This window comes from Periplaneta americana, chromosome 14 (assembly GCF_040183065.1).
Source record: "Periplaneta americana isolate PAMFEO1 chromosome 14, P.americana_PAMFEO1_priV1, whole genome shotgun sequence".
Lineage (NCBI taxonomy): Eukaryota > Metazoa > Arthropoda > Insecta > Blattodea > Blattidae > Periplaneta > Periplaneta americana.
In genome coordinates this window covers 158707192-158730908 of record NC_091130.1, presented here as the reverse complement: position 1 = coordinate 158730908, position 23717 = coordinate 158707192, and the positions used below count along the sequence as shown (strand labels likewise).

General features: G+C 36.1%; 1 protein-coding gene across 1 annotated transcript in view; it reads right to left on the bottom strand.

Annotated features, from left to right (window-relative positions):
- The window catches only part of LOC138713922 (dipeptidase 1-like), a 97272-nt gene extending 84972 nt beyond the window's left edge, over positions 1 to 12300 (bottom strand). Inside the window, exon 1 of the mRNA XM_069846460.1 lies at positions 12168 to 12300. The gene's annotated coding sequence lies outside the window, so the exon portion shown is untranslated. The remainder of the gene's footprint in view (positions 1 to 12167) is intronic.
- Positions 12301 to 23717: the final 11417 nt, after the last annotated feature.

The following is a 23717-nucleotide window of genomic DNA, read 5'->3' as shown; positions in this document are numbered from 1 at the left end:
ACCCCAGAAGCAGATAGAGCTATTTTGGCAGCTTGTTTCCACCCATCATTTAAGATGAGATGGCTACCTGACACTGTCTCACCAAATGATAAGAAGAGAACACAGAATAGCCTATGTGCGTGAAATCAGCTGAGCAGTTCTCTGCTACACTTTTGGTCAGTTCAGATGATGAAGACGATGAAAACAATTTTCATGTTTTCAACTCAAGTACAACAGACTTTGAAAAGCAAAAAGAAAAGAACTTGTCTACTGCGGAGTATGAGCTCATACAATTCTTCAATGGCAAAGGGACAACCCTGTGCACTCTAGAGAATTACCCAACAGTGAAACAAGCTTTTATAAAGTATAATACAAGTTTGTGTTCCTCTGCGCCTGTAGAAAGACTGTTCTGTTTTGCAGGATTTATTCATTCACCAGCAATATATATATATATATATATATATATATATATATATATATATATATATATATATATATATATTTGTAAAATTCATTTCGACCGACATTACGGACCCCAGGCTACGAACAACAGTAGAGTTGTTGTTTGGCTTTGAATGTATAGCTGGTGTGACTGAAGACTTGTCATAGGCTTACCCCTCGTGATATTTGCTTTGTTGTTATCCTTATCAATATGCCCCAGACTGTGGATTTATCCCCGCGACGTTATCTGTCACGTGATACATATAGTGTTTTGTATCTGAAGAACGTTCTTCCTTATCTTGACAAAGAAGGATAAATCCCACTGAGATGTGATGACTTAGTTTGATCTAAATCGTATTAAATTGTAATCAGGTTTATGCCTTGTCATTTAGGTTATAAAATATACATACTTGACTTTAATAATGATAATAATAATAATAATAATAATAATAATAATAATAATAATAATAATAATAATACCCTCCAGATATGGAGGGTAGCTGTGAATATATTGAATAAGCAGTCGCGGACAGCCGATGAGGGGTGGTCCTCCAGCTTGGGGGTTGGGCGAAGGGCTAACAACCCACCACCGTAAAAAACAGCTTGTTACGAATCCTTTAAATAAGCCTCGGAATGGGACCGATTCTCTGGCACGACCGCAGCAAAGAAATAAGGTAAAGTGTTTGAGAATAAGGTGCTTAGGAAAATATTTGGGGCTAAGAGGGATGAAGTTACAGGAGAATGGAGAAAGTTACACAACACAGAACTGCACGCATTGTATTCTTCACCTGACATAATTAGGAACATTAAATCCAGACGTTTGAGATGGGCAGGGCATGTAGCACGTATGGGCGAATCCAGAAATGCATATAGAGTGTTAGTTGGGAGGCCGGAGGGAAAAAGATCTTTAGGGAGGCCGAGACGTAGATGGGAAGATAATATTAAAATGGATTTGAGGGAGGTGGGATATGATGATAGAGACTGGATTAATCTTGCTCAGGAAAGGGACCAATGGCGGGCTTATGTGAGGGCGGCAATGAACCTCCGGGTTCCTTAAAAGCCAGTAAGTAAGTAAGTATGTAAGTAAGTAAGTAATAATAATAATAATGATAACACCAACACAGGGTCACCGCTGGGACAACACAGGACAAACACCCAGTCTCGCGAACGGAAGATAATATAATATTTCTTTTTCATCGTCATAATGGCGAGCGTCCTAGAAGCTACGACCCACATGACTTTTATTTCCTTACGACAGACCTAAGTGAATTAGAAGGCTGTATTTACGTATCTGGCCATGATATCTATGGAAACGCAGAAAAAACATCCGTGGCGATTGCACGTGCATATCGAGAGAGATTTCTAATAGTCGAGCACCTCAGCAGCGTACAAGGTTTATTTTAACGAACTGTGTAACCAGATCGCAATTTCCACCATAGCACTACCAGGTTATGCATCTTGTGTCGTGGAGAGAGTTTCTTTTACGGAAACAAATTTATGTAATTAGGCCTAAGCATTATCGACAATTTTAAAATTATTTGACAAATTCCTGTTGCGTAAAGAAGAAATTCCTGTACTCATTACTAAATAACCAAGTAGTTGATACAGCGTCGTTATTTTCCTTCAGATGTCCTGCTTTTGAATATTATGATGTGGTCACCCTACCCATGACAGGTTTGTTTTAACCAATCTAGCCACTTTCAACTGCAATCTTGTCGCGCGTTTGTTTTATATCTTGTCGCACCTGATGTTCAGATGTTAAAAATGTTTTAATTGTATCCTTAACAATATAGGGTAGAATTCTTGGTCCATTTCTTTATTTGGTATAGGGGAGAGTCGGGTAGTATCGGACATCGGGTAATATCGGACAGTGCGTTTCTTTCATCTACCACCATATGGTAGTACCTGAATGATATGGTTACGTTTCTCTATGCGACATCACAGAAACGTAACCATGTCAATCAGGTACTATCATCGTGTGGTAGATGAAAGAAACTCACTGTCCGATATTATCCGATGTCCGATACTACCCGACTCTCCCCTATGCCTCAGACTTTCCAAAACCCATTAATTTATTTATATCGCAGTATGCTGATGATATTGCTTAGTACTTAGTAAAGGTTATCAAATAGTAGTAAATCAATAATTATTGCAACAGTTTGTCTTTCAAGTGGATACATGTTGCAGAAGATGGAGGATTCTCATGAACCCTAGAAAGTCTAAAACAGTACGTTTTACATAAAAACAAAGAGTGATGCGTACACAATTAAGTTATTTGACGAGGACGTACCACAAGCTGAATCAGTCAGATATCTTGGAGTGACTTCAGATGATAAGGTAACATGGAATGCACATATTACTACACTAGTAAAACGAATCAGGAATAGAATCTACTAGTTGAAATATCTCATTTAAGGGTCATCACCATTACCATAAAAAAACTTACATGTATATATATATATATATATATATATATATATATATATATATATGAACAAGTGACTTTAGTTTGCAGGTACAAATACTTGCAAAATAGAAATCGTTTTACGCTTACCAGTATAGTCTAATGCACTGTTGTAGCCCCCCTTATTTTGATTATTTAACGGCGCTGTATCAACTACTTGGTTATTTAGTGTCGATGGAATTGGTGATGAGATGGTATTTGGAGAGATGAGGTCGAGGATTCGCTATAGGTTACCTGACATTCGGCTTACGGTTGAAAAAGTCTGAGAATCAGTCCAAGCGGGAATCGAACCCACACCCGAGCGCAACTCCGGACCAGCAAGCAAACGTGCTACTGCCTGAGCTACGCCGGTGCCCACTTTCTTGTTACTAGGGCTGATTAATTTTTTCTTGAATAAAAAAAATCCGATTTTTCAATTGCGCTTTTGTAATTTCACCAAGCCGTCTAGTGAAATTTTTGCCTCACTTGTGAGCCACCATAACATTTCTAAAGCCCCGCTAATCAGCTGATTACCAACATAACATGAGAGAGGTCCAGGACGAATTAATAGAGAAATGGTGATTTCTCTAGTATTGCGTCATGAACCTCTAGAGTGTTAGTCTATATTTGAAACAAGTAGGGAGCAGAAGGGTTATAACTGTGCGTTAGAATATATAGCTAACTATCGAACTATTTTTATGTTGAAAGTAACTTACTTCTTAAAAATCTACCAAAGAAAGTTATGCCATATCACTAAGTTGTTCAACTCAGCACTGAAATTTCAATATTTTCTTTCATTACAGTCTTAAAAGAACAAAAATCCATGTAATGTCCAGCAGTTCAAAAATTGCTCAACAGGTGGCAGAAGACAGCAATGTAAGACCACAGTCTAGTATATACAGTCGCGAAGCTCAATGCGTATTAAATATGCAAACATTAGATAGTTGCTCACCACTAGGATCGCTAATATCGCCTCATTACAAACAATGCAAAATAGAACCGTCACAGTCTATTGTTTCTAGCACCCTCAAAACTCAAGCTTCGTAACTGTATATAGTAGACTGTGGTAAGACATTGAGCTGTATGTTGAAATCACTGAGGAAATAGTGATTCGTTACAGTTGTTTCTGGTGCAGTGAGTAAATCACCGCTTGATCACCGTTTCACTGGCTAATGAACAATTCATTCACTGGAGTGAAAGTGATTTTTTTAATCACCAGTAAAAAATCGCTGCTAGTGATTTTTCTTCCATTTCTAATAAACAGGGAACGGATTTATATGGACTAAAAATATATGAAATATGTAAATATATATGTAGTTATTTTTACCAAAATATGGAATTAAATATGGATTTTTACCAAAATATGGAATTAAATATGGACTTAAAATTATAAAAAAATGACTATGTACGTTAAATATTGGTACATTTTAATCAAACTAAACAAAAAATATAATGGACGTACCTTATCTTCCAATGTAGTTTCAACAAAACACAATTTTTATTGTCTGTTACCATAACAATAGGTTACAAACATTTCTTTCAAGTGCTGAAAAGTGAATCTTCTTCTATTGTCTCTGAGGATAGATTTATACTGACTAAAAGAGCGTTCGACGTCACAAGAAGTAACTGGTACATAATTCAATTTCACAATGTCTGCTGGGGATAAGTCCAAGTTAATCTTCACTGTTGATTCACCACTCATCACAGCAACAACCTTTTGTAGTTCTTCATATCCAGGGTTTTTTGAAAGTACAGTGTCCACCTTAGCTCTTACTGCATCTGCAACTTTACCTCTACCACGATTCAGTTGTTCCACAGTACTATTTATAATTTCAAAACTTTCAGATAGTGAAAGGTGCCTATTTTGGAGACTTTTGAGCGTTTTTATGATGCATGAAAATGTATGCTGAATGTGAGCTAAGTCATTCTTCGCACTTATGTCACAGGTAACTGTTTTCGCAGTATCAATTGAGACTGCATCTTCAGAGTCCAATGCAAGGAGAACATTGTTAATAGAGTCTATATGTTCGGCATAATATTCAACTGCTTCTAGCCATGTACCCCATCTAGTTAAAATTGGCTTTGGTGGCAATGGAATTTCAGGGTACATTTCTTTCAACACGTTAACTCTACTGGGAGCTTTGAGAAATACTTTTTTCACTGATGAAATCAACAAATCTACTTTAGGGAAATTGTCTCTGACCACTTCTGCCACACGATGAAATGCATGCGCCACACAAGTAAAATGAGTCAATTTAGGATATACAACAGATAATGCTTGTCCAGCTTTGACCATATAAGGGGCAGCATCGCTAATAAAGAATAACACATTATCGTACATAATACCCTTTGGCCACAGGATACCCATAGCTTCGTTGAACAGTTTAACTATAGTTTTGTTATTGCACTTTTCTAGAACATCACAATGTAAAAGAATTCGTTCAGAATATTGTTCACTTAACAAACCGATAACTACATTACCAACAAGTCTACCTTCTTTGTCGGGAGTCTCATCAATGGAAACCCAAATTGAACTATCTTTAATTTCATCTCTTATCTTCTGTATTGTCTCATCGTAGATGGATGGAGCATACGTCTTCCTAAGTGTTGACTCATCCGGGATTGTATGTTGAGTATATTTTTCAAGGAATTCCCTGAAGACCTTATTCTTTAGTTTGTAGAGAGGAATATCAGCAGAGATGAGAGAACGGCACAGGTCGATGTTAAACTCAGATCTTACATTCGATGTTGTTGGTTGTGTTAAAAACAATTGTCTCTGCTTGGAATTTAGTTGTTTGTTGGCCTGATGTTTACTAGTTGTAATGTGTTGTTGCACCAGGAACTTTTGTGTAGATGATACTGCACACTGACACAAATTACAAAATAATATTTTATTGTCAGTTGATAAACCATCTTCTTTAAATTCTGAAATGTAACTTGTTAGTTTTGATTTTAAATTGACTGAATGACGTACTTTTGGCATATTTACCGTCTTTATAGTATGATTTACAAAACTGAACCTATGTGTACTCTGACTGGCATTTAACTGTTGAGCTGCACAACTGAAGTCTGTTAAAAATTTTAAATTAAATTAATACAGTTTTGTAACTTACTTTCCCATTGTTGATAGGACTGCTAATTTTCAAATAACTCTGATGTTAAAGGGATTACTGAACATGTGTTTAAATCTCTATTGTTGAAATGTATTTTTAAAAGTTAATGGAATTTTGTTTTGTTTTATTGTTAAACCTAATATAATATGGACTGTTTTATATGAAATATGGAAAATATATGGAAATTAACGAAAATATGTACTAAACTCTAAAATATGGAAAAATATGGAAAATAAAAGTAGGATTTTTCAACCCTACACATTGTGAAACATAAAGATAATGCAAAATATAAATTATATTAGCTTTATAAGTAAATATGTATTTACATATAAATCCTTTCCCTGCTAATACACAATCAAGTAGCGTATTTGCAACATCATCTCTGCCTTTCAGTGTATAATAATCCGTTCCCCAATCTTTATTTAATTATTAAAAGACTAGGATTATTTTCGTATGTTTGAGATCAAGTGTACAATCTCAAGTAAAAAAACATTAACGCTTTATTTAACGTTATGTTTTATGTTTCTTAGAAATGCACATTTATTTGAGTTTTTTTTTCTATTTATATCACCCCAGGTAATATCTGATAATAGAACAAAACCTTTTGATAACTAGTATACTGTCCTGTTTTGTCTTTCTGTATCAATTAAACATCTCTAATATTTTTTACTTCAATGATGTATGTTATTCAAAGCTACGAAATCGTTCCACGCCGACCAAATGCTATTTCGGGAATGATGAGCAAGTCTCGAAGCGCACGAGAGTTACGAGACGAGACTCGAAAGACAAATGCAACGAACACAGCGAGCGAGAGCGGCAGTTAGGTTTGTTCATGTCTGACCTTGGTACATCCGCAACACGACCCTTCATTCAGATCTTCAGATACATTCAATGGACACTATCCTACACTCCAGTCATTCATAACTTCACAGATCCTTCATCAGTCACTACAATGAACTACTCTGTCAGATTCCAGCTCAAGTGCCACAACGCAGATTGAAAAGGAAGCATCCTATAGATTTGCTCTAATGTGAAACTGTAATGAAAAATTCTACTGTTTGTGAAGACAATCACTGGGTTGCAACCTCAGTACATGTTTCTCATATATTCTTCATAAAAATGAAGGAAGGACTAATACAGTGAACCATGATACTGAGTCATGGCCGTGCTAGCAAATATAAGGCCCGGTTGCAGAAACACCGATCAAAATATGATTGGCAATCAAGGAGGGTTTGATTGGCCATCAGTTCTATTTCTGTTGCAGAAAGAACAATCAGTGTTTGATCGGAGATCAGTCTTCCATCAGATTTGATCAACAGATTTTTGCTGGTCAAGTCACTGATCATCGATCAAGTAGGCTATTTATGTTGTTCTGTTTGTAATGCAGTTACTGTAATTATATAGTAAATAGTTATAGCGTAACAATATTGTTTTCGACATAATGGATTCTTCTGATGAAGAAATTTTAGAATGAAAAAAAATATTCTTAAGAAGAAGGCGTTTCCGTGATGGACATGAATTGTCTTTATGTATAATGACAGAGAATTTGAGCAAAGATTTAGGTTAAGTAAGGATTCGTGTGTTTTGTTACTTTCAAAAATTGAAACAAATAGGCCTATATGCAGACAGACAAATCGAAACCTTTCACTTTCTCCTATTAACCAAGTTCTAATAATGCTGAGATTTTATGCTGTTGGAATTTTTCAGATGGTCTTGGGTTATCTTGTTAGGGTCCACAAATCAACTATTTGCCGAGTAGTTAGGAATGTTACGTATGAAATTGCTTTGTTATGGCAGGGTCTCATAAATCCCCAAACTTCAAACAGGGAACGATTTGAAATCCAGAGAGAATTTTCAGCCATGTCAGGATTTCCAAGAGTAGCCTAATATTGGTTGTACAGACTGCTCACATCCCCGTCCAATCACCTGGTTGAAATGATGCCGAACTTTATCGAAATAGAAAAGGTTTCTTTTCTGTGAATATACAGGCAATATGTAGTCTACACCATCATTGAAATTCTGGAATGTTGTAGCCCGTTGGCAGGGTTCTACACATGACAACACAATATTTTTAATGAGTAGGTTACGAGCTCCATTTGTAAACAGAGAGATGGGAAATGGAATTATTTTAGGTTATGGAGGCTATGCATATTCCAATTTCTTGTCGACTCCCCTAGCAAATCCCACAACAGAAGCCCCCTCACGTTTTTTTTTCTTTTTGCTTAATTTTTTTTTCACTATATTGTAGTCTATATACAAATAGAATCCGCCTGTTTCCTTTCTACAAAAAGCAACAAACCAGCAAAACATTCACTTGTTTTCCTAGTCACCGCCCACTTGATGCATTCGTTTCGCGTCTTTTAAAGAGCATCAAATTGGCTGTGGTTGCTAAATAGCGCTGTTGTCAAATGTATTTCTTTCCCAAATCAGCAATTAGTAAATTGAGAGAAGTTGATTGGAGATTCACGTTTGTGCAACGCAACGAACAATCAAATAAATCAGACATCAACTGACTGGCGATCAGGGACTGATTTGATTTGCGTTTCTGCAACCGGGCCTAAGTATTAAATATCTTAATTTATAATATTACAATCTCTTAATTGAGGGAAGCTGAAAGAAATTAAATATACACTCTATATTGTTATGTTGTTAATTACCTATTTATTGTTATTCGCTAAATAGTGTTATGCAAACGTCACGGGACTTCATATCTCTGGATAATTCATTCCAGTACTGGGATACTACTACTACCACTGTTACTACTACTACTACTGCTACTACCACCACCACTACTACTACTATTATACTACACTGCAACTACTACTACTACCATTGTACTACTACAGCTATCACTGCTACTACTACTACTACTACTACCACTGTTACTACTACTACTACTACTACCACTGTTACTACTACTACTGCTACTAATATGCTACTGCTACTACTACTACCACCACTACTACTACTATTATACTACACTGCAACTACTACTACTACTACTACTACTGTTACTACTACTACTACTACCACTGTTACTACTACTACTGCTACTAATATGCTACTGCTACTACTGCTACCACCACTACTACTACTATTATACTACACTGCAACTACTACTACTACTACTACTACTACTGTTACTACTACTACTACTACCACTGTTACTACTACTACTGCTACTAATATGCTACTGCTACTACTGCTACCACCACTACTACTACTATTATACTACACTGCAACTACTACTACTACTACTACTACTACTACTACTACCATTGCTACTACTACTAAAACTATTATACTATACTGCAACTACTACTAATACCACTGCTACTACTACTGCTATCACTGCTACTACTACTACTACTACTACTACCACTGTTACTACTACTATTATACTACACTGCAACTACTACTACTACTACTACTACTACTACTACTACCACTGCTACTACTACTGCTATCACTACTACTATTACTACTACTACTACTACCACTGTTACTACTACTACTGCTATTATACTACACTGCAACTACTACTACTACCACTGCTACTACTACTGCTATTAATATTGCTACTGCTACTACTACTACCACTGCTACTACTACTACTGCTGCTACTAATATTGCTACTGCTACTACTAATATTGCTACTGCTATTACTGCTACTACTGGTACTACTACTACTACCACTACCACTGCTACTACTACTATTACTGCTACTACTACTACTGCTACTAATATTGCTACTGCTACTACTATTATACTACACTGTTACTCCTACTACTACTAATATTGCTACTACTACCACTGCTACTACTACTGCTACTAATATTGCTACTACTATTACTGCTACTGGTACTACAGCTACTACCACTGCTTCTGCTACTGCTGCTATTGCTGTTACTACTACGCTAGCATTACGGAGAGAGGATGGCAGTTAATGTCTGGTTATTGCGACGACTTATGCCCGTGTGCACCATTCTCGATTAAAATTTGACCGTGGTTAAGTCGGCACTTGACCATCTTCAACGCCAATTTGCGGAGTATCAATCTCGATCAAATTAAACAAACGAGTTGATGATGATCAAATTTGATCACGGGTGTGGGACCGATTATCTTGAATTGAACATGGTCAAGTCGAGAAAACCAAAATGGCGGCACGATTTGACGTACTTGATGGAATTGAAGATGAAATGATGCATCTTGAACAAGCAAATCACTGCGGAAATAACAGAATTGGTGTTATTGTAGAAAGAGTAAGTTTGTAGATGAATAATAAAAATGTTCTTTTTTCTCAAAATAGACTAATGTTTTATATATGTTTCTCTTTGGAAGATCGGGACTTTACTTGAGGACAAAATATTATTTAGGCCTAATTGTCCAATTTTGTTAACATAATAATAAAGTAGTTATTCTATGCCGGTAATAATATAGCAAAACTAAATAACCATTTTGTAGAATGCGAGATTATCACTTATTAGCTATAGATTTGCCGTTTGAAACTATTAGGACCTACATGACGTTTTGGACAATTAGGCTATTTACGCTTGAATTAAGAGAAATTACACGGATACCTTCCTTTCCCTCTTACTCCAAAATTCCAACCTTGTGAACACAAAATAAATGGATAAATTTCAGAACAAGGATACTTTCCTTTCCCGCTTACTCCAAAATTCCAACCTTGTGCACACAAAATAAATTGGCACTAAAAACTTCCTTTTCGTATGCATGATGATGCGTATTCGACATAAACAGACGAATTGTTTTTTTTTTCTTTTTTTTTTTTAATTTTAAAATTAATGTTAGCGAGGTATCCGTATACTGAAAATTTCCCAAATAAATTATTGGCACTGAAATGTGTCTTTTCGTAAGCAAGATGATGAGCATTCGACAAACACATACAAATCTGTTCTTTTTAGTAGCCTATTTCAAGGTAATTGTCAGTGAGGTATCCGTATACTGAAATTTTCCGAATTATTATCAATAATATGAAATAACCACTGTATAAATTACGTTATAAATTATGTGGAATTATGTAAACACGTATAACTCATGTGAATTGTGAGGTTAAATCCAACCAGGTAGCCTGCTTTTCTCTTAGAGAACTTCCGTCAGAACTTTTATTCTGTAATATTGATGCAGAATTGCTGACGAGTTCTAAAGGAATTCCCACTTCGAACTGTGAGAAGTTCGGTGCTCTTTTCTTTTTTTCTTCCATTATTATTGAAACTTGTTATTTGAAATCTGTGCGGATGTTTGAAAGCAGTCCGACAAACAAAAACGAAGCGATAATTGACAGAGTGCGTTCGTTCGCTGTTTTATACGCGGTAACCTAGCGCTCAGATTTTTCTTCTCAAGCGAGCGTACCGTCAGCTGACGGTACTGAGTTGATCGAGGGAAAATGTCGGTGCACCGCATCTGTAACTTGATCATTGTCAAGAATTAACCATGTTTCCGTGATTGCTGATAAACGGGCTAGATGATCGAGAATGGTGCACACGGCCAGTAGAGGTAAGTAGGCCTGTTTCGAACGAAACCAGTCTTATCTGGAGACAGTACTTTCACTTTCATGCTGAAATTAGCTCGATGTCGGTCAAACTTAATAAGCGCGTTTGTTAATTACTATACTAATGACATTTTATCGCTCTAGTATCTAGTATGCAAGTAAATTTCACTCCAGAGTTGAAGGTTAAACCACAAAATAAAGACTGTTGGCCCTGTACTACGAACACTTTGCCAGGAAAATAGGCCTATGTTATGGAGAAGTGAAACCAAAGGACAACATGGCAGTCTAAGGTATGCCTTAGCTCACCGTGTTTTGCATCTATTACTCATAATTAGAGAGCGAAATTTGGGCAAAAACCTATTTTTTTCCTTGATACATACAGGCTTGAGATATAATATTTACATTTTCATGGAAATATAGGTATAAATAAAGGGGGTTTATAGTGCCTAAAATACCTATTCAACGTTAGTGCCTATTTCTAAGTTTTTTTTTTATTTTTGCATCTTTTTCGTAACTATTTACTGTTGTTCGTAACACCCTGTACCGTTTAGGCCTACATTCCAAGACGGATAACAACAACTTCTTCCTAGCAGTGAACCACACAACACAGAAGTACCTCCAGGCCACCCCTTCTCATTCTTACAGTCTTTCAATCCTAAAATACCAACTTTCAGTTGACCTGGGTAGCGTAGTCGGTATAGCGCTGGTCTTCTGTGCTCGAGGTTGCGGATTCGATCCCGATCCCAGCCCAGGTCAATGGCATTTAAGTGTGCTTAAATGCGACAAGCTCATGTCAGTAGATTTACTGGCATGTGAAAGAACTCCTGCGGGACAAATTATTATTATTGTTATTATTATTATTATTATTATTATTATTATTATTATTATTATTATTATTATTATTATTATTATTATTATTATTATTATTATTATATCTTCCTCTGTCAGCAATTTAACACAAACTCGCTGGGTTGTACCGAATAAGCATTCTCTTACATTCCAAGACAGATAACAACCCCTTCCTTTTTTCTCACCATTTGTAAGTACAGCAGTGAGCGACACAATAGTCACAATAGGTGCTGATCATCTACTGCGAAGCAAACTATGGAAATGTGAATGAAAAACACTCTTGTATTAGTGATATTCTTCAACAAAAAAAAAAACCTGTTTTTTATTTTATAGGGCCTAAATAAAGGATTTTAAGAGCCTATTTTAGGCGCCTAAAATGCAACTTTTTAGGGCCTAAAATTCCCCTATCTACTCATAATATACCTCTGATTGAGGTTCTGGCTGATATGTACATCTATTATCAGGCAGTACATCTCGCTTGACGATATGTGTCAGAGGAAGAACTATTGTTTGTATGGTTGAAACGGAGCTTTCGGGCTAAGATGCCGTGGTCTACTGGTGCATATGTTACCAGACGTTTCGTCTACTACTGCGGCAGACATCTTCAGTGGTTAGGTATCCTCGGTGGAAGTAGCAACTGTTGCTACAGGTATCCCGAGCAGAAGACTTCGACCGAGGATACCTAACCACTGAAGATGTCTGCCGTAGTAGTAGACGAAACGTCTGGTAACATCTGCACCAGTAGACCACGGTATCTTAGCCCGAAAGCTCCGTTTCAACTAGACACCGGCCGTGAAAGCCTGCATGCTAAAATTGTTTGTGTGCATCTGAAGTCTGATTAGAGTGATATGTAGCTAATCGGCGATGTATGCAATGGAGGGGGTAAGGTACTGACCACCCTACTCATTATCTCCTGGCTTAGTCGCCTCATAAGTGGTGCCTTGTTGGTATCACTTGTGAGGTTCAGATCTGTGTTCGGACTGTTGACTAAACAAGAACTTATGTGTACGATTTAAGTTAATGGCAATCTGTAGCTGTACACAAATTGAACGAGTGGAATTAGCATTTTTGATAAACATCGTAGCCTAACCGAACTCAATCTGAGGGACAACTTCTCTCTAGACATATAGTGATATGCTTCATAGAGGTAATTTGATTAGGGGAGGTTACCCTAGTGCCGGTCACTTAAGTCTTTATCATTATTTCGGGTAAATCTGTTAATGAATTTAAACAAAACTGAAATCTGAGGATACGGGAAATGAATAATAAGTCAGTACAAGAATTGTATCAAATAACTTACGTTTAATTACTCATGATTTAGTGTTTCCTAAACTGTTGAGATAATGACTTTCAAAAAACTGTCCCCAGTACCGGTCACGTTGGTTTACATGGAAAAACAAAGGTATGACTGAAAGTTACACAAAATTTAAATGAAAATACTACAATTATGTCTATTCTCTTGATATGTATCAGTCTTAGTCATTTCTTGCAATTCTCACATACAAAATAGACTATTTGGTCACTGTCTGCAGTCAACCTGGTTGGCGAGTTGGTATAGCGCTGGCCTTCTATGCCCAAGGTTGCGGGTTCGATCCCGAGCCAGGTCGATGGCATTTAAGTGTGCTTAAATGCGACAGGCTCATGTCAGTAGATTTACTGGCATGTAAAAGAACTCCTGCGGGACAAAATTCCGGCACATCCGGCGACGCTGATATAACCTCTGCAGTTGCGAGCGTCGTTAAATAAAACATAACATTTTTTCACTGTCTGCACAACCTACATGAGCCCAACCACAACACTTGCAACACTGCACCCAATCCTCCTCAAAAGATTCGCCACAAATAATGCATTCAGTTTCCTCGGTATCATTTTTGTCTTTTTTGTTGACTTCATTTTCATTTCCAAGCTGGTAGGCCTACCGCCTGAAATTGCCTTCTTCTTAGGGTCATTTTTTCCACACAACGCTTTTTCTTTCTTCTGTCGCTCGATTTCCTTTTTTTTCTTGTAACATATTAATAAAGGGGGTGGACGTTAGATTTGCACTTTTCTCTCCTCTCCTTTTTCTGTTAACGATTTTCCTCTGCAGATCATCAGCTACAGGAGAGACCTTAGCTAAGGCCTTCTGGAAGTCTGTAGATCTAGACATCGAAGGAACAGCCATGTTAACCACTGGATTTTTCGGAAGTGTCGATGATGACTCTGGCAAAGAGTCGACATGGAAATTTGTAGACTCTGCTGAAGGTTTGCCTCGTTCACCTCCCTCTTCCACTTTTCTTGTGTTTGACGCTGGTAGGAAATTCAGTTCTGAAAAAATATTCCTGTTGAAGGGATATATCCCTGTACATTGGAACCCTGACTTTGCCAATTCCAATCTTACATATTTTGCTGAACGCAGTTCCTACGAATCCGCAGATGTCTTTGCCTGTAATTTTCAACCCCAGTTTTCATGCTTGCCCATCCACTCTTCACAAGCTGCATTGTATGCAGATTTGAAAGGCCTCATGACTGCACGATCCAGAGGCTGGAGGTTGTGTGTTGTATGTGGGGGAAGGCTCAACATATGGACGTGATGCTTTTTGGCAAGAATAATAGCTTGAAGATCTTTGTGTGTACTGTGACCATCTAAGATGAGCAGAACTGGAATTTGTTCTGTAGGATTTACTCTCTCAATGAAAGCCTTCAGCCATTTAATAAATCCTGAAACCGAACCGATTGTATTCACTGTATACTTTGTACTGCACTATTTTATTACTATTATTATTATTATTATTATTATTATTATTATTATTATTATTATCATCATCATCATTATTACTATTCTTATTTTTTTATTATTATTATTATTATTATTATTATTATTATTATTATTATTATTATTATTATTATTATTATGAATAATTGTCTTTTTTTTGTATGCCTCATTTATTTTGACCTGCTGTTCACATATTATTATGCTTTTTTCTTTCTTTCTGTATGTTATATATTATGTCCGATTTCTTCTTATTTGTTGTTTATTTTTTATTATTATTATTATTATTATTATTATTATTATTATTATTATTATTATTATTATCTTATTCACTTTTGTGTGTAAAATTGTAGTGTACTTTGTAAATTTGTAGTGTTTTTGTAACGCAGTCTTTACTCCTGGTTGAGTGTTAGAGAAGGCCGTATGGCCTTAACTCTGCCAGGTTAAATAAATTATTATTATTATTATTATTATTATTATTATTATTATTATTATTATTATTATTATTATAAATCCAGCCGCTTTTTGGGGCATCAAAAATGCTACCCTCTGGCGCATCTTTCATCAGCTGTGGATTCATTCGAATTCTCGGAAATACAAATAAAGGCGGGATGAATTGGTCACCAGCAGCATTAATGCAAAGCATCACTGTGATATTCCTGCCCCGTTCACCTGATGTTAGCTTGCTTACTTGTTTTTTTTCCCTTAATGGACAACACTTTCTGAGAATCTGAATGTACAACACTGACACCCGTCTCGTCTCAAATGAATATCTTGTTTGGAGGGAATGAGTAGGCTACATATCCATAAGTTCTTCTAATTTGTCAAAAAGAGCATCTACTTGCTCCTTGTTAAAGCCTTGAGCTCTCTGCAGGCTTGTTGACTGAGCACAACGCAAAGAAAATTCGGGATGCCGCTTTGTAAATCCCCGATAAAACTTGTTCCCTGCAGTTTTCTTTATTTTATTGAATCGGTGGGGCAATTTGAAAAGCTCAGCCAGAGCACAGGCTAGCTTTAAGAATTCAGTTTTATTTACAGGCAAGAAACAGCTATCAAGATATTTGAGATACGAAACAAGTTCGCCCTCTAGTTCATCGTCAAAGGTTTGTTTAAACCTTCCCATTGAGGGTGCAATTTGAATGCATTTTCCCTTTTTAAGAGGACATACACGGTCACTCAAAGTGCTTCTAGGGATAGAGAAGCGATCAGCTGCTTCCCTCAGAGTCAATGTTTCCGCCATCATACCATCAACAGTCATGTTCATGTTTTTTTCATCTCATTTGCCTTTCTTGGTTGCTGCCATCTTGGCAATAATCCCCCTGAAATGAACAATTAGTTTACTACTGTTGTTACGAGACTTTCTGCATGACCGGTATTAGGAACAGACATCGTGATCGGCACTAGGGCAAGAAAGGGGTTATAAAGATAATGACAAATGAATCATATATAACAACATTTTTCGTAATGTAAGCATATTAAATCATTGCTTAGGTATGTTAAGTATATAATAATAGTAATATGCGTTACAAGAGCGGTATGTTGAAGTTTTCATGTTCGAGGAAAAGTTTGAAAAAGCGAAACGTAGTTGAGCTTTTTTAATTTCCGAGAATTGAAAGAAAACATTCCGCTCGTGTATCGTACATTATTTTGTGCGAAGATCGTTTATTACATACCTGAAAGAGGAATTTCTAATTATTGCAATGAAATCTCCATCTTGGTTTCTGTTCAATGAGGCAAATTTGCAAAACAAAAATATCTATCTTCAACATTGTTGCTTTAAAATGTTTTCCAGCAGGCCGTGATATATGTCTGTCTTTTTTTTTCCCCAGTCTATAAATGCGAACTTAAAACAAACGGTAAGGTTATGTAATGATTTATTTTTCGTTTTAATATTTTAACAATATTATTTATATAACATATTGCAGTAATTTAGATGTAATTGCAGTAGCAAGTTTCCAATTTCTAATTATTACTATATTGAACGTCTCTAAAAATATGTTAAAAGCCTAAAGCAGTAAAATCAATATGTCACTTAAGCGGCAAGAAGAGGGAAATTGTTATGTGTGTTAGGTTGGGAATACTGAATGTGGAATTTTAGACTTTCCGCGGATTGGTTTTTTGCGGAAACCAAGCAAATACGCACGATCTCGCACAAAATATAATAGATAAGAACAACTCACCTAAACACAATCAGTGATGGTCCAGACTTCACCAGCGTAATACAAAAACCACGTGGTGCTCTCTTCACGAAGGTTTGTGACTGGAGAGGCAAACACTGAACCCTATGCGAGGAACCAAGCTCCTTTGTCACCGGCTATCACTGCATAACAGGTTGCTTCTCCTATCTAGCTTATGAATGTGTAACTATCTGGTGACCAGTATTATGGTCTGACCGATAAAAGGGCAACCTGCCCTACTAATATCGTTATTTTCTACACGCTGCCTTCTTACACAAGATTTGATATTGCCGTAGTGAACAGTTCGTATATTTTTGCTCATGCAGTATTATTTCGTTTGGGTTTAATCGTTCCGGAATTAAGTGGATGCTATTAAATTATATTTGTGGAAGAAATGAAATTGCCTCTGCAAACTCTAATCACACTAATTCAATATCAGCTATTATGAATGTGGATATAGTTCAGGTTTCGTACCCCTAATGTTTTTTGCCTGCAGTTTGAGTTCTTTCTAGAAGCTTGTATCAGATTTAAAGAATTAGAAAACCCACCAGTGGCAGCAGATTTGGTAGTTAATAAAGTTTTACAAGACTACAGAACATTGCTTATGGCGCGTCAATGGAGTAGTAAGACTTTTGTATTGTTGAACTAGATTGCACCATTTCGAGTGCTCAGGGCCAGCGCCGAAAGTTACCCAGGGGTTGAGGCAAACCCCGGAAAAAACCTCAAGCAGGTAACTTGTCCCAGTCAGGATTTGAACCCGGACCCGCTCGCTCCACTATCAGACACACTAACCGTGGGCTCAGATTTTGCTTTCTACCGGATGTGCAGTGTAGCCTATTAATTATTTTCCTCTACTGTAAATTTCATGTGAAATGCTAAATGTTTACGTTTTAAGTTTAGTAAGTTCCAGTTTAGTTGAGAAGGTTTAAATTTTTTTAAAATTGCACTTACTGAAATGCCATTTTAATTTATCATGTCACGGTTATGATTTCCAAACGGTAAGCTATAACAAGAGTTGTCATCTTGTCGGTATTTTGGTAGCGTGTAATACAAAGAGATGAGAACTCCCGTGATATTTGAATAAGATTATTTCGCGAATAATAATAAATAAATAATTATTAAAAAAGAGGATTCATATTATTATATTACAATTAAATAAGTTATTCAAGTTGCTAACTTGATATTATTTCTTTCGCCAGCATGGCCTTGGCCCCCTGCAATATGAAATTCATGGGCAAACATTTGACAATAGCTGTAGAAATTATGATCAGTGAAACAGCAAAATTAAACGAATATTTGAGGTTATAACATTTTACTTGAACTAGGTAGAGCCTTTGTTTCTTTTAGTGATAAACATGATCAGAATTCTTGTGATATTTCAGTAAGACTATTTTGCGAATGTATTAATAAATAATTTATAACATACAGAAACAGATTATACTCGTATTATAAACTAAGATATTTAATACTTATATTTGCCAGCACTGCCATCATGAAATATCACGGCCCACTGTATTGTTAAGGAAAAATGAAAATGATGAAAATTTTCTCTTTTCTTGAAAGATGAGATAGTAAAACAAAGTTAAAATTAAATAAAAGTAGTGCCTACATACAATTATTATCTCTAGCTTTCTTGTGTCAGTTAATTACATGTTAAAGAAAGATATATGACAAATTAATATAATTATGCAGAATTCATCAGGGAAGAACAAAAGACAACAAAGCACTTCAGATATAAATAGTCACTCTATACAACACATAGAGAGAGAAATATTGCTTCAATGAACTCAAATTATATGATTCCACTATGAAATTCGATTACAAAAACCGTGTTTGTTGTAGAAAATCACTCTACCATACCAGAAATATAATAATGTTGTGTGAAAATATTTAACATCAGAACATCAATTTCGACAAGATATTAAACAAATGCTCATCAGGTGCGACGGGATTGCAGTTTATAGTTGGACTTGATTGGTTAGAACTCAGTATATTCTTACACTCCATTGGTGCATTTATACAGGAGCGAATAGTGACGTACGTACATACTCACGTTAGAGATCCTGCTACAATAAAGCTGTAGCAATTTTGCTGGCCATGTAGACCCTACAATATATAGATCTAAAGGTCTTATAGGAATTTTGCCCTCGCAAATACATAAAACTACTGTGATAAAGTATGCAGTGAACGTAGTATATATTTTATTGAAACAAAAGAAAGAGAAATAGATATTTAGAAAAAAAAATAGTGTACAAACCAAGATAACAGGTGTTTCTTCTTATGTAACAACTAAAAACAACGAAACGCGTATTTGTTACAGTGTAACGATTGTACAATATGCATTAATATCAATCATGAGGACTTCATTAGTATTCACTGGGAATTCGCTTTTCAGTGACTTACCGTAAATCGTAACAATACAATCTAATATTTTCCTCTTCTTTCATCCAGTCTAATGTCTGGTGTCCTGTTACGTTCTTACATCACCTTTCTAGAGCTTTCAAGCGATTTTTCAGTTCTGGTGACGTAACGGATGTACATGCATACGGGCTATTCCATATGAAATCGATCAGCAAAAAACCTCGCATTTTTTTGTACTCTAATTTTTTCCCTATTTATACAAGGTGCTGAGGAGAGTGCATTTTCAAAAATATACTATCGAAAGTCAAACGGTTTTCGTATTGTTGAGCGACAAATTTAGCGTATTTTATAAAAACAAGCCTCTTTCAGCGCTCAGAACTCTGGAACCATTTACTGCAGAACATTGAACGAGAGCTCATTTTGAAGCTGAAATTTGGTAGGTTATGTTAAGAAGTAATCCTTATTTTTATTGTACACAGAGAGACAGATAATCTGATTTTACTTACTTTTAGGCTTTTTGCCAATTTGTAAAAATGTAAAAAAATATTGAGAAAAAACCTTGCATTATTAAGAGGGATTCGGCATTGTTTGCTTAGTGGCTCGGCAATAAGTTTCGAGGGTATTAAATAGATTATTTTCACACGCCTAGACTTGAACGGCGCAGTACCGCACGCACTGGCCGAGAGCTGAAGATAAGCGAGCGTTGGGCGCCATTTTACTCCTGTGTTTATGAAAACTTGTGACAAAGCTAGTCCAGCTATGCGCTACTAGACGAAACATCACGTGTTTGTCTCCTGGCCTTGCTTGTCTCGGCTAGCTCCCGCCTCACAGTCAGCTGGTTAGTTCACGCGCGTACTATTTATTTTATTTATTTGATATTTTCAATACTTTCTTATCAACGGTGCACCAGTAAAAAATATGTGTTTATTTGTACTTTCAATGCGGAATCTAACTATATATTTTAAAAATATTTTTTCGTGGTCAAAGGCGTCTTAATGAAGAAAAATCTAAATTTCTCCATTTCCATAAAAAGTAAGAAAAACTGTTTACATGTCAATATAAACTTTAAATTCTCAGCATAAAAATAAACCATGATTCTGATCATTGGGTGAAAGGGTTTCGGAGCTAAAACAGTTTAAAGTCGCTAATTTTATGAAAATACGATAAATTTAAATATTTTTAATTTAAACACTATGAAGTTCTGATGCCTGAAACTTTGCACAAAGCATTGTATCACAGTTGTCAACGGACAGAAAAAGTTTCATTGTATTTAGAAATTGTAAGGTCAATTTTCTCTATATTTCGGTCGATTTGAGATGGAATAGCTCATACACAGTGTATATATTTTTTGGTATCAGCAAGATGCAGCCAATTCGCTCTGCAGGTCTACTGAGTATTGAATTGCACCTCACGATGCTTGTAGCAACCCCACCACAGCAAAGGAATAGTACAACATTCATATTATGCTCCCGAGTCGCCAAACGAATCTATACGGATGGTCTTGGATAGCAATCAATATTATATAAAATAGTACCATAACTCGCTGATTCTTAAAAAAAGAATCCCTGCATAGTATAATGTATCAAATTGTTCAATATTGAATGGCTAGTGCAATTTTGCTAATGAAATTCAAGGAAAACTCTACAAGCTGTAAAATTTACGAAAATCATAAGAACTACTTTATTTTTCGCGAATGAATACTTTTGTTTTTGCAAGCTACTTTCGTTTGTTTTACGGGATAAGTTTATGATTATTGTCTCTGTTTGACAGAAAAATGTAAACGAAGTGCGTTGTGCGAAAGTGTTAATGGCGGGGAAGAGATCCGATTTACATGGTATTAATTCGGATCCGTTTAATAATGTATAGTTTTGTTCTTTGCTTATTCTTATATTATAGTCGCGACGCTGTTATTCCCGGCGTGACTCCTCCTCTTTGCTTACGTCTTAGGAAGTGAAGGCTCTATAAAGTCTAGGTAGGTAGTATCGTTCGCCATTTTTGTTCTTTCGTTGCCGAGCTACCAGACGAGGAATCTATTTGCCACACCGTTAAACATTATCATGTCGTCGCTCCTATGATAATAAATCAAACGCACCATAATTTAGCAAATAATTGTGCTTTCTGCGAATGGCAACGAAAGAGCCAAAATGGCGGCTTATATATTGAGTATTTATCGAGCCTTAAGAAATGAATAACGTCTTCCTCAGCGAATCACAAGACGCACACGTTTAAATGTAAAATACCTTCAACGCGATTGGCTGCCGGAAATTAGAGCAACGGGACTATAAGTATACACACCTATCTCATTCAGTTCTAATTTGATTCGTTAGTCTCGAGTTATTCTGTACGATGTATTTTACAGTTATAACTCGTTGCACGAATGATTGCCGATTTCGAGAGCGGCATTGGCGCTACGTTAAACGATACGATCCAGTTTTCATGCTTTAGTTCGCCTACTGGCCGCCAGCAATCATTCGTGCAACGAGTAATATTTATTCATTTTGCCATTATTGTGTACTTGTATTTGTCTGTTATTGAATAATTATTTTCATGCACTGTTTTTGTAATTCCTTGTTCACTGTAAATCTTGTGCTGTTTTCTTTTGCTGAACTGTTATTGGCTCTATAAATATTAGTAAATAAATAAAATAAATAGATGATAATTAAATAAAATCATTATTATTATTATTATTATTATTATTATTATTATTATTATCATTATTTTATTTGTCGAAAATCAAGAACCAGCATTTGCTGCTACAGGCCACTAGTAGTAGTAGTAGTAGTAGTAGTAGTAGTAGTAGTAGTAGTAGTAGTAGTAATACTTACTTACTGGCTTTTAAGGAATCCGGAGGTTCATTGCCGCCCTCACATAAGCCCGCCATCGGTCCCTATCCTGAGCAAGATTAATCCATTCTCTATCATCATATCCCACCTCCCTCAAATCCATTTTAATATTATCCTCCCATCTACGTCTCGGCCTCCCTAAAGGTCTTTTTCCTTCCGGTCTCGCAACTAACACTCTATATGCATTTCTGGATTCGCCCATACGTGCTACATGCCCTGCCCATCTCAAACGTCTGGATTTAATGTTCTTAATTATGTCAGGTGAACAATACAATGCGTGCAGTTCTGTGTTGTGTAACTTTCTCCATTCTCCTGTAACTTCATCCCGCTTAGCCCCAAATATTTTCGTAAGCACCTTATTCTCAAACACCCTTAACCTATGTTCCTCTCTTAGAGTGAGAGTCCAAGTTTTACAGCCATACAGAAGAACCGGTAATATAACTGTTTTATAAATTCTAACTTTCAGATTTTTGGACAGCAGACTGGATGATAAAAGCTTCTCAACCGAATAATAACACGCATTTCCCATATTTATTCTGCGTTTAATTTCCTCCCGAGTGTCATTTATATTTGATACTGTTGCTCCAAGATATTTGAACTTCTCCACCTCTTCAAGAGATAAATTTCCAATTTTTATATTTCCATTTCGTACTATAATTTCGTCACGAGACATAATAATATACTTTGTCTTTTCGGGATTTACTTCCAAACCTGTCTCTTTACTTGCTTCAAGTAAAATTCCCGTGTTTTCCCTAATCGTTTGTGGATTTTCTCCTAACATATTCACGTCATCCGCATAGACAAGCAGCTGATGTAACCCGTTCAATTCCAAACCCTCTCTGTTATCCTGGACTTTCCTAATGGCATACTCTAGAGCAAAGTTAAAAAGTAAAGGTGATAGTGCATCTCCTTGCTTTAGCCCACAGTGAATTGGAAACGCATCTGACAGAAACTGACCTATACGAACTCTGCTGTATGTTTCACTGAGACACATTTTAATTAATCGAACTAAATAATAATAATAATAATAATAATAATAATAATAATAATAATAATAATAATAATAATAATAATAATAATAATAATAATAATAATCGGAAGTTACTTCCTGAACTCATCACGTGGTGAATTGAATAGTGTTCAGAATTGTATAATGTTGTGTGTCACTTTGTGAATAATATGAAACTTGTAGCCTATGTGTAACGACACGAATTTCCAACTTACCCGTCCGTCCGTCCGTTCCTTGGCCG